Source organism: Erinaceus europaeus, chromosome 11, assembly GCF_950295315.1.
Source record: "Erinaceus europaeus chromosome 11, mEriEur2.1, whole genome shotgun sequence".
Classification (NCBI taxonomy): Eukaryota; Metazoa; Chordata; class Mammalia; order Eulipotyphla; family Erinaceidae; genus Erinaceus; species Erinaceus europaeus.
This window is the reverse complement of record NC_080172.1, coordinates 74,974,759-74,985,990: the sequence shown is the minus strand read 5'-3', so window position 1 is coordinate 74,985,990 and position 11,232 is coordinate 74,974,759. Positions and strand designations below refer to the sequence as shown.

Here is an 11,232-nt window from a genome sequence, read left to right as displayed (position 1 = left end):
GAGTAGAGGGCATGTCTTTACTTCTTGTTTTTGGGAGGTCTTTGCTAATTTGTTTTAATTTTTTTTTTTTTTTTTTTTTTACCAGAGCACCACTAAGCTCTGGTTTATAGTGGTGTGGGGGATTGAACCTGGGACCTTGGAGCCTCAGGCATCAGTCTCTTTGCATAACCATTATGCTATCTACCCCCACCCTGTTTTTTTTTTTCCTTTAACATTTTTCTACAGTGGAACCTAGTTTTTTTTTTTTTTTTTAAAGTATTTTATTTATTTATTTTTGAGAGAGAAAGACACAGAGAGAAATACCAGAGCACTGCTCAGATCTGGCTTATGGTGGTATAGGGGATTGAACCTGGGACTTCGAAGCCTCAGGCATGAAAGTCTCTGCATAACCATTATGCTATCTACCCACTCCTTTTTTAAATTTATTTTTTATTTAAGAAAGGATAAATTAACAAAACCATAGGGTAGGAGAGGTACAACTCCACACAATTCCCACCACCCAATCTCCATATCCCATCCCCTCCCCTGATAGCTTTCCCATTCTCTATCCCTCTGGGAGTATGGACCCAGGGTCGTTGTGGGTTGCAGAAGGTAGAAGGTCTGGCTTCTGTAATTGCTTCCCCGCTGAACATGGGCATTGACTGGTAGGTCCATACTCCCAGTCTGCCTCTCTCCCTAGTAGGATGGGTCTCCCGGGAAGCAGAGCTCCAGGACACATTGGTGGGGTCTTCAGTCCAGGGAAGCCTGGCTGGCATCCTGATGGCATCTGGAACTTGGTGGCTGAAAAGAGAGTTAACATACAAAGCCAAACAAATTGTTCAGCAATCATGGACCCAAAGGTTGGAATAGTGGAGAGGAAGTGTTGGGGGGGGTACTCACTGCAAACTCTAGTGTACTTCTGCTTTCAGGTATATATTTTGCAGTAGTTTACGGATACATGTGAACATATGCTCTCTCTCACAGAAACTGGTGTATATCTAGGTTTTGGGGCTTTGTTAGAAAGTGAACCACCTGGGATGGAATTAGAGAATACTATGAAAGGAAAGGTCTCACCCGAGTAATGAAGCTGAAGGGTTGTCATTCCACACGTGAAGTCTCTGGACACAGTCTGAGCTGAAGCATGTTGAGGTCGCAATTGCTGCGTTGATTAGGTTGCCATCGGCTGATGCAATATTATTTGATATGGATTGGGAGAGGCATGCGGGAAAGTGGGCCCTATCCTAAGGAGTGGAACCTGTTTTGGAGGTTATACTTTTAGATGGGAAAAGAGGCAGGACTCTTTTGAATTTCTAGGCGAATAATTGGAGGTTTTTGTACTGATAATTACTATCATTTTGCCACATCTAAATGTATAATGAAAGAAATTTGTATTGCTTTTATTGTTTTTCTTGCCTGTTCTTCGTAGGACTAGAGCAAGATTAGCAGGTAGTTTCTGTTCCAACCTTAAGTACTTTTCTTCTAAGAATTTTTTCTTTATATTGGATGGTTGCCCGAACGCCTTCACCTACTTGTGCCCATGCTGAGCCCCCTGCCGGACTCTGCAGGGGACTGCGGGTAAAGTGATATGCAATCCTACGTGCTATCCGCCTACAATGATTATTGTTTTTGAGAACGGCCAGTCACCTTTCCAGGAGCTCTGGGGACCTTTCGAAGTCTGCGCTTCTGCACCGCGAGCGGCCGCCAAGAAGAGTGGCGCGTGGGCGGTGCGGCAGAGCGAGCCCCACGCCCTGAAAGCGCGGCGGCCTCGGCCCGCGAGGGGGTGTGCCTTGTGCAGGTCTCCTAGGCAAGGGGCGGTTCAAGAGCCTCTAGGAAGTCAGCAATTTGTCCCGCCGAGGGACTGTGCTTTGAAAGAGCCGAGCCGAGAGGGATTTCCCCGCCCCCGTTCTCCACGGTCCAATCCTGTCGGCTTCTCCTTTTCTCGTCCTCCGGACCCGGCCCCTAACCTGCTCGAACCCATTATGCGGTAGCGGCGGCCCGGTCTCTTTAAGGCCCTGCCGCGCCTGCGCCTTGGGTTTTCCTGACGCGGCCGGGCTGGACCCCGGAGGAGCCCGCGGGCTGGCAGGCTGCGGCTCGGGTGGCTGAGCGGGAGCTGCGCGGCGGGGCTGGTGGGTGGAGGTCGGAGGCGGCCCCGAGCTCCTGAGCAAGCGCAGCGCCGGCGGGAGTGCGAGAAGGGCGGTCGGCGGAGCCCTGAGCGGGGCTGAGGCGCTGAGACGCGGTGGCGCGGCTGCTGGCTGCCGGCTGGATGGGAAGTTAATGTTTACGGTGGAGTCCACCCAACGTTTCCAAGGTGAGGGGCGCCGCGCCAGGCCGGGCGGGCCGGGAGGCCGCGGGGGCCGCGGGTGCGGTTGTCCGGGGCGCACTGCCGGGCCGGGGCGCTGCGAGCGGGGGAGGCAGCCAAACTTGCGGCGCGAGCGCCTGGCGCGCCCGGCCTCTCCGAGGCCTAAGTTTCTTGCGGCCGCTGCGGCCGGGGATCCTCCTCTGGTGACGCGGAGGGAGAAACTCGTCAGCCGGCTTTGCAGCGGAGTCCCAGGTCTTGCGGGGATCACGGAGCCTGCAAACCCGCCCCTTGAGGCCAGAAGTGGCCCGCGTTCCCTTCCTTGCAAAATTGGACTCTTTGGTCGGCCTCGGACTTTCTGCGCGAGGTTGTGCCTCTGGGCAGGTGATGGGCCAGCCAGGTGCGCTCGAGGTCTCCCAGGGATGCGCGCCGGGAGCGTGTCTAAGCTGCCACTGAATCACCTTATGACTGGCGGGCAAGACTCACGTTCACCGCAGAATTTCCGGTAGTTTGGATTGTGGTGGTGATGCTTGCTATTAGAGTTGCTGTGATTTCTTTGTAGACTTTGTGTCTCGTCTGTTGAGCGTCTTTAAGATCACAGTTGAGGTCCATTCGTGGAAGAGTTCACCAGAACTTTCGGAATGGTTCCCTTGCCTTCTCTCCTCCTGTCTTGTTACTGTTAGAAGAGATTTCGAAAAGCAGCGGCATTTCCTTGCAAAGTTATCTTTTTATTCACTGGGTTGCAGTGCAGTGGAATAAACGTCTTTCTTGGCTGCAAAAAGAAACCCAGTATTTTATGAAGACCAAGAAGAAGTAGCTGTTGGAAGTTTTTTTACCTTTGTTCTGGACTGATAAGTTACTAGCTTTAAAACATTTTATTTTAAGGAAATTTATTCGTAAACTTAAGTTACCAAAAAGTGTTAAAAACACATTAAGGTCTCTGAGAACTTCATGTCAAATTTAGAAAACTTCCTGAAGCAGCTGTGCCATCTTGAGTATGCAAATAAAGAATGTTTACAGAGTGTTCATTACAGATCAAGCACTAGAATACGAGTAGGTTGAGTTTTATACCTATGTGGAGTTAGTTTGTGAAGTATTTGGTACTAGATTCTATGGTTGTACGGATTTGCGTGTATGATAATTCCAGTTATCCCACATCTTTGCTAATGCTTATCAGCTTAGAAAATTTATGCAACTCTGGTAGATATTGAGTAATATAATAGTGTAGTTTTATTTTGCATTTTCTTAATTGTAGTTGAGTATTATTGACTATTTATATGTGTTCTTTTGTGAAGTGTCTGCTAAGTAAGTTTAAGTCAAGAAAATATTTATAATTCTTTATTCTGGGTGTATGTGTGTTTGTGTAAATGCACAATTTATCATCTTTTCCTCTGTCTTGCCTTTACATTCATTTGATGAGTGGAAATTCTTAATTTAAATGATACATACTTACTCTTTGCCTTTATGATTGCCACATTTTGTACCCTAAGAAATATGTGCCCAGCCTTAAGAATATGAAACTATTTTCCTGTGGGGCTAGTGAGATAGCTCACTTACAGTGAGCTGGTTTGCCAAGTGCAGGACCCAGGTTCAAGCCCAGCTTCCATTGCATTGAAGGGAGCTTTGGTGCTGTGGTCTCTGATATTGTCTGCTTCTCTGTGTCTATGTAAGAAGAAAAAGAAACTATTTTATTGTGTCCTCTTACAGAATTTAAAATATTTTTTTTTCTTTTTAAAAAATATTTATTTATTAATGAGAAAGATAGGAGAAAGAGAACCAGATATCACTCGGGTACATGTGCCAACGGGGATTGAACTCAGGACCTTATGCTTGAGAATCCAATGCTTTATCCATTGCACCACTTCCCGGACCACACAAAAAATTTCTTTTAAAAGTTTTTTTTTTTAAGACTTTTAAAAAAATTTTTATTTATTTTCCGTTTTGTTGCCCTTGTCTTTTTATTGTTGTAGTTATTATTGTTGTTATTGATGTCGTCGTTGTTAGATAGGACAGAGAGAAATGGAGAGGGGAAGGGAAGACAGAGAGGGGGAGAGAAAGATAGACACCTGCAGACCTGCTTCACCGTTTGTGAAGCGACTCCCCTGCAGGTGAGGAGCCGCGGGCTCCAACCCGGATCCTCACGCCGGTCCTTGCGCTTTGCCCCACGTGCGCTTAACCCGCTGCTCTACCGCCCGACTCCCTTAAAAGTTTTTAAATAAATGAAACCATTACACTTATTTATTTTATTTAATTGAGATAGAAATTGAGAGGGAAGGGGGATATAGACAGACACCTGTATTACTGCTTCACTACTCGTGAAGCTACCCTCCCTACAGGTGGGGCCAGGGGTTTGAACCCATGTCCTTGTGCATGGTAACATGTGCACTTAACCTGGTGCACAATTTACAATAAAACCTAGATTGTAGGTGTTGGGACCCACTTTTTACCATATGGGCATTTTTATGACCCAGCGCCATTACCATCCTTGCTCCTCTGTACTGTGTGACATTTCTTCATTAATCAGGTGACTTTATAAATGTAGATTTGTTTCTAGACATTCTGTTCTGCTTCATTAATTGATCTATTTATAATCCTTGCATCAGTATCACTATATTAATTGTTGCAACTTTATATAAAGAATCTTGCTAATTGGTTGTAGACTATAAGGTCTCCAGATTTGTTCTTTTCTTTAAAAAAATGTTTATTTGGTTCTAGTCCCTGGCTCCCCACCTGCAGGGGAGTCACTTCATAGGTTGTGAAGCAGGTCTGCAGGTATCTATCTTTCTCTCCCCCTCTGTCTTCCCCTCCTTTCCATTTCTCTCTGTCCTAACAATAATGACATCAATAACAACAACAATAATAACTACAACAATAAAACAAGGGCAACAAAGGGGAATGAATAAATAAATAAAAAGTAAAAAAAATATTTACTGATGGGAAGGGAGAGAACGAGAGCATTAGTTTGGTGCATGCTATGCTGAAGATCAAACTTGGGACCTAATGTTTGAAAGTCCACTGCTTTATTTACTGTCCCACCTCCAAGTGGCTCTAAATTTGTTCTTTTAAAGATTTTCTGAGAAGTTCTCAGTTATTAACATTTCCAGTTATTTTTCTTGTTAATCTACACATTTTGGAATCAGGATTGATTCTATTCAATTTAGGAACATGATATATACCTTCTTTTATTTAATTTCTCTAAATTTTCTCTTAACAGTTTGTAGTTGTGTGCATATCAGTCATATTTCTTTTTCTAGTCTTTTTAGAATTTTTTAAAAAGAGTTTATTTACTTACTAGTAAGAAAGGAGGAGAAAGAGAAAGAACCAGTTATCACTCTGGTACACATGCTGCTGGGGATTGAACTCGGGATCTCATATTTGATAGTCCAGTGCCTTATCCACTGTGCCGTCTCCTGTACCACTTGGTAGTCTTTCTTGATTTTTTTGTTACTATAAATTATATTTTACAGTATTTGTGGCCATTAAATAGAAATACAACAGATTTTTTTTGGGGGATGGGTAAGGTGGTGAGGTATCATTTCATCAGTAAACTATACCTCTTTGATCTTCATGACCAAATCTAAATGTGCTAGTTTTCCAACTAAATTTTGCATTTTTTTTTTGCATGCTGTTTCCAGTATGTAGAACTAATTAAAAAACAAAGTGTTTAGTATGAGAATAATCATTGTGGTTGTACTAGGGATGCCGACTGTGCCCTTAAAGAAGCTTAGAATCTAGGTGTATAAGAAATTCAAGAGGGAGTCGGGCGGTGGCGCCGCGGGTTAAGAAATTCAAGAGGGAGTCGGGCGGTGGCGCCGCGGGTTAAGCGCATGTGGCGCAAATCGCCAGGACCTGTGTAAGGATCCCAGTTCGAGTCCCCGGCTTCCCACCTGCAGGGGAGTCGCTTCACAAGCGGTGAAGCAGATCTGCAAGTGTCTGTCTTTCTCTCCTCCTCTCTGTCTTCCCCTCCTCTCTCCATTTCTCTCTGTCCTATCCAATAACAACGACATTAATAACCACAACAATGTTAAACAACAAGGGCAACAAAAAGGAAAATAAATAAATAAATAAACTTAATTAAAAATAAAGAAATTCAAGAAAAGGCATCTGAAGAGAGTCTGGCAGTAGCGCAGAGGGCTAAGCGCAGGTGGTGAAAATGCAAGGACCAGCTGAAGAATCTCTGTTCCAGCCCCCGGCTCCCCACCTGCGGGGGAGTCGCTTCACAAGCCGTGAAACAGGTCTGTGGGTGTTTGTCTTTTTTTCCTCCTCTGTCTTCCCTTCCTCTCTACATTTCTTTCTGACCTATTCAACAATGATGACATCAATGACAGCAACAATAATAACTACAACAAAAAAAAAAAAGGGCAACAAAAGGGAATAAATAAATCTTAAAAAAAAAAAAAGAAAGAAAAGACATCTGCCTCCTACTCAGAACTGCTTTGAAGAAAACTAGGCTGGCAGCATGCATAAGGAGCATTAAATTAATACTGGGTGCAGTGGGAGGTAAGAACGTCTAACTCCAGTGTTCAGATAGGTGGGCAAAGTGCTGACTGGGGAGATAGCACACATGGTATAGTGGGTTGGAACCTGGCATCATGGCCTTCCCAGGGAAAGTTCATGGTCGGTGGAGCAGTGCCATGTGCCTCTCCCTCTATCTGAAGTAAAAAAAAAAAAGTTGTCGCAGGAATGGTGGAATTTGATATAGGTGAGATGCTGCTCATTAAAGAACAATAATAACAACCAGTCAACCAAGTATTCCCTCATCCTCTCAAAAAAGACAAAAAAAAAAAAAACAAAGAGTAACCGTGGGTGGGGACTGTTAATCAGTATACATGTTTTTACCTAACCCCTTGCTTTTAATTTGAGCTGCCCTTCACTATTTATTCTCTTCTTGTGGAGCCTCTCAAACCAGTGTTTTTACAGAATAAATCTTTCAGAGGATGCAAATGGTGGAGAAAGGTAGCTGGAGGGTTCACTTAAAAAAAAAAAAACATGAGAAAGAGTAAACACCAGATCACAGGTTATCTCTGGCATGTAGTAGTGCTGGGATTGAACCTAGGCCCTTTGGGACCTCTAGCATGCAAATTTGATGTGATACTGCTGTGCTGTTTGTCCAGCTGTGGGCTGTCTATATACAGACTTTATCAGACCTTTTGTAAACTTTAATTCTCCCACCCTGATTGGAGACTTCAATCTTTGTGGTGTTCTGTGCACTAGGCACACTAGCTCTTGATCAAACTCCTTTCTGTGGGTTGATAGATTAGCTGCCTCTCTCCTTTTGTCTGAGAATGTTAAATTTAAATGTTTAAACTTTCTTCTCCTTGCAGAGTTTTATTCAAATCACATGTATCCCCTTTTTGGTTATAGTTTCAGCAGTAAAGGCCTACAGAGGTCTTGTAATTCTTGGTTTACGAGTGGCCAAATGAAAACTAATTGGAAGCCCTGAGCTTGTATGGTAGGGTATAACAACTTATAGTTTTACTCTTTATTAAGTTTAACTAAAGTAGTGGTTCCCAACTTTAGCTGAACATTAAAATCATGTGGAAAGTTCTGTTTTTCTGTGTGTGTGAATGTGTGATTTTTTTTTTTTTTTTGACTCCAGGGTTATGGCTGGGGCTCAGTGTCTGCACTAAGAATCCACTACTCCTGGATGCCATTTTTCCTATTTTGTTGCCCTTGTTGTTATTGTTATTGTTGCCATTGCTATTGTTGTTGTTGAATAGGACAGAGAGAAACCAAGAGAGGAAAAGACGGGAGGGAAAGACAGACATCTGTAGACCTGCTTCACCGCCTGTGAAGCGACCCACCCCCTTGCAGGTGGGGAGCCAGGGGCTGGAACCAGATCCTTCCTTACCCTGTTCCTTGTGCTTCGCACCATGTGCGCTTAACCCAGTGTGCTACTGCCTGCCCCTCTGGAAAGTTTTTTTAAAAAGACGCTTAAGGGTCAGATTGTGGTACAGCAGGCTGAGTGCACAGGGATGAGGGTTCAAGCCCCCAGTCCCTATCTGTAAGGTGGAGCAGTGGAGCAGTATTGCTGGTGTCTTTCTCCTCCTCCCTTCTCTGTTTCTATAAGAAAAAACAACAAATTGGCCACTGGGAGTGGCTGTGCAGTTACTGGAGCCCTAGCAGTAACCCAGGAGGCAAAAAGGAGGGGAAAAAAAAAAAAAGAAAAAGGACACTTAGAAGTCTGGGGCCCGGGCACAGTTGGACTTGGGTATTGGTGTCCCTACCCAAGTTCTCGCCATAGTATGTGCCACAGTGATACTCTGTTCTTCCTCTCATTAATAAATTAAAAAGAAAGAAAGAAAGGAAGAAGGGAAGGACAAAACAAAAAACCAAACACACAGATGCTTCTTCTTCTAGCGTTTGCCCTTCTTCCGTAGCCAGTCAACAGCGTCAGGTTGAGCCTGATGTAGTTTCGAGACCTCCTTTGAATCTGGAGAGGTGGCAGTCGTTGACTATGTGGATCATAGTCTGTCTGTAGCCGCAGGGGCAGTTCGGGTCGTCTCTGGCTCCCCAGCGATGGAACATAGCGGCGCACCGGCCATGGTCTGTTCGATAGCGATTGAGGAGGGCCCAATCATAACGTGCTAGGTCAAAGCCGGGTTGACGCTTGCAGGGGTCTGTGATGAGGTGTTTGTTCTTTACCTCAGCTGACGAACAAACACCTCATCACAGACCCCTGTAAGCGTCATGCTAACTCATCTAAATAGGTGGAATCTCTAGGGGTAGGACCCAAGATTATGTGAGTGTTTGTGTATTAATTTAGGTGTGATTGCAGAGATGGGTAGATTTTTAAAAAGTATTTATTTATTCCCATTTGTTGCCCTTGTTGTTTTATTATTGTAGTTCTTGTTGTTGATAATGATGTCATCATTGTTGGATCGGACAGAGAAATCGAGAGAGGAGGGGAAGACAGAGAGGGTAAGGAGCTGAGGGCTTGAACCGGAAACCTTATGCCTATCCTTGCGCTTTGCGCCACGTGCGCTTAACCCGTTGTGCTACCGCCCGACTCCCAGATGGGTAGATTTTAAGCAATTTAAAGATTTATTGGGAGTCAGGCAGTAGCGCAGCGGGTTAAGCGCAGCTCCCGGCTCCACACCTGCAGGGGAGTCGCTTCACAAACGGTGAAGCAGGTCTGCAGGTGTTTATCTTTCTCTCTCCCTCTCTGTCTTCCCCTCCTCTCTCCATTTCTCTGTCCTATCCAACAACGACATCAATAATAACAAACAAACAAACAAACAAAAAAAAAACAAGGGCAACAAAAGGGAATAAATAAATAAAAGTTAAATTTATTTTGCTATATATACACACCCATGTAAGTAAATGCAAGATACTATGGGGGAAAACAAACAAAAATACCTCTCCAGAATTCCTTCATATGGCTTTCTTCAAACTTCCACACTCCTTGCCCAGTGGTAACTAGCATTTAGATTTTTTAGCTTTAAAGATCGGTATCTGCATGTTCTTTTAAAATTTATTTATTTATTCCTTTTTGTTGCCCTTGTTGTTTTATTATTGTAGTTATTGTTGTTGTTATTGATGTTGTTGGATAGGACAGAGAGAAAATTGAGAGAGAAGGGGAAGACAGAGAGGGGAAGTGAAAGACAGACAGCTGCAGACCTGCTTCACCACTTGTGAAGTGACTCTCCTGTATGTGGGGAGCCGGGGGCTCCAACTCTGGTCCTTGCGCTTTGCCACGTGCGCTTAACCCGCTGCGCCACCGCCCGGCTCCCAGTGTCTGCAGGTTCTAAAACTACACTACTCATAGAAACCATTGACTTTGGAGTTGCCTGAGTCTGTCTCCAATATCTGTCTTTTCTCTTGGTCTAGTCAGGTTTTTCAGAGAATATCTCGATTAATTCTTTTAATGAGAGAGGGAAGTAGATCATGACTTTGGCACATGTGGTGCTGGGGATCAAACCCAGGACATCATGCTTGAGAGTCACACTTAAATCTGCGTACCACCTCTGACATATAGTGCTGTAGTCTCTCTCTCTCTGTGTCTTTCTATATATTTGAAATAAGAGGAATGAGAAAAGCTGAGCCAGGAGCAGTGGACTCTCAAATGCTTGAGACCCTGACACAACCCAGCTCGTCAAAAAAAAAAAAAAAAGTGAAGTCATCTATTTTAGGTAATAATTTGTACAGTTTGAAGTATTCACTTTTAAATTATGCCATCTTTTTTTGTGTGTGTGTTAAAAAAAAAAGCCCTTTCTGTGGCCCAGGAGGTGGCACAGTGGGTAAGATGTTGGCCTCTCAAACATGAGATCCCTGTGGCCCCTAATTCAGTCTCTGGCATTGCATATGCCAGAGTTGTGCTCTGATTCTTTCACCACTCCCATCTTTCCCCTCTCAGAGATTAAATAAATCTGCCTTTTTTTTTTTTTTTTTTTAGTCCTTTTATTGGGGCTGGGTGGTGGCACGCACACCTTGTTGAGCACACACATTACAGTGCATAAACACCTGGGTTCAACCTCCTGGTCCCCACCTACGGGGGTAGGGTGGGGGGAGGACACTATGGACTTCATGAAATGAAGTGACATGGCACTGCCAGTGTTCCTCTTTCTTTCTTCCTCCCTCCCTATCTCCCCCTTCCCTCCTGATTTTTGTCTCCCCCTCTCAAAATAATAATAATAAAAATTCTTTTATGAAATTTATGATGCTAGATAGTGGGTGTTTTTTATTTGTTATTTTCCGTAATGTCTTTCTGTCCTATGTTGAGCTTAAGATTTATTTATTTATTTTAAAGATTTTTAATATTTATTTATTCCTTTTTGTTATCCTTGTTGTTTATTGTTTTAGTTGTTGTTGTTGATGTTGTTGTTGGATAGGACAGAGAGAAATGGAGAAAGGAGGGGAAGACAGAGAGGGGGAGAGAAAGATATCTGCAGACCTGCTTCACACTTGTGAAGCAACACACCTGCAGGTGGGGAGCTGGGGGCTGGTCCTTGTGCTTT

At 44.0% G+C, this 11,232-nt stretch overlaps 1 protein-coding gene across 7 annotated transcripts in view; it reads left to right on the top strand.

Annotated features, from left to right (window-relative positions):
- The first annotated feature begins 2,027 nt into the window (after window positions 1–2,027).
- Window positions 2,028–11,232, top strand: part of EVI5 (ecotropic viral integration site 5) — a 193,254-nt gene continuing 184,049 nt past the window's right edge. For all 7 annotated transcript variants that reach the window (XM_060202085.1, XM_016192653.2, XM_060202084.1 and 4 more), the window contains exon 1: window positions 2,028–2,287. The gene's annotated coding sequence lies outside the window, so the exon portion shown is untranslated. The remainder of the gene's footprint in view (window positions 2,288–11,232) is intronic.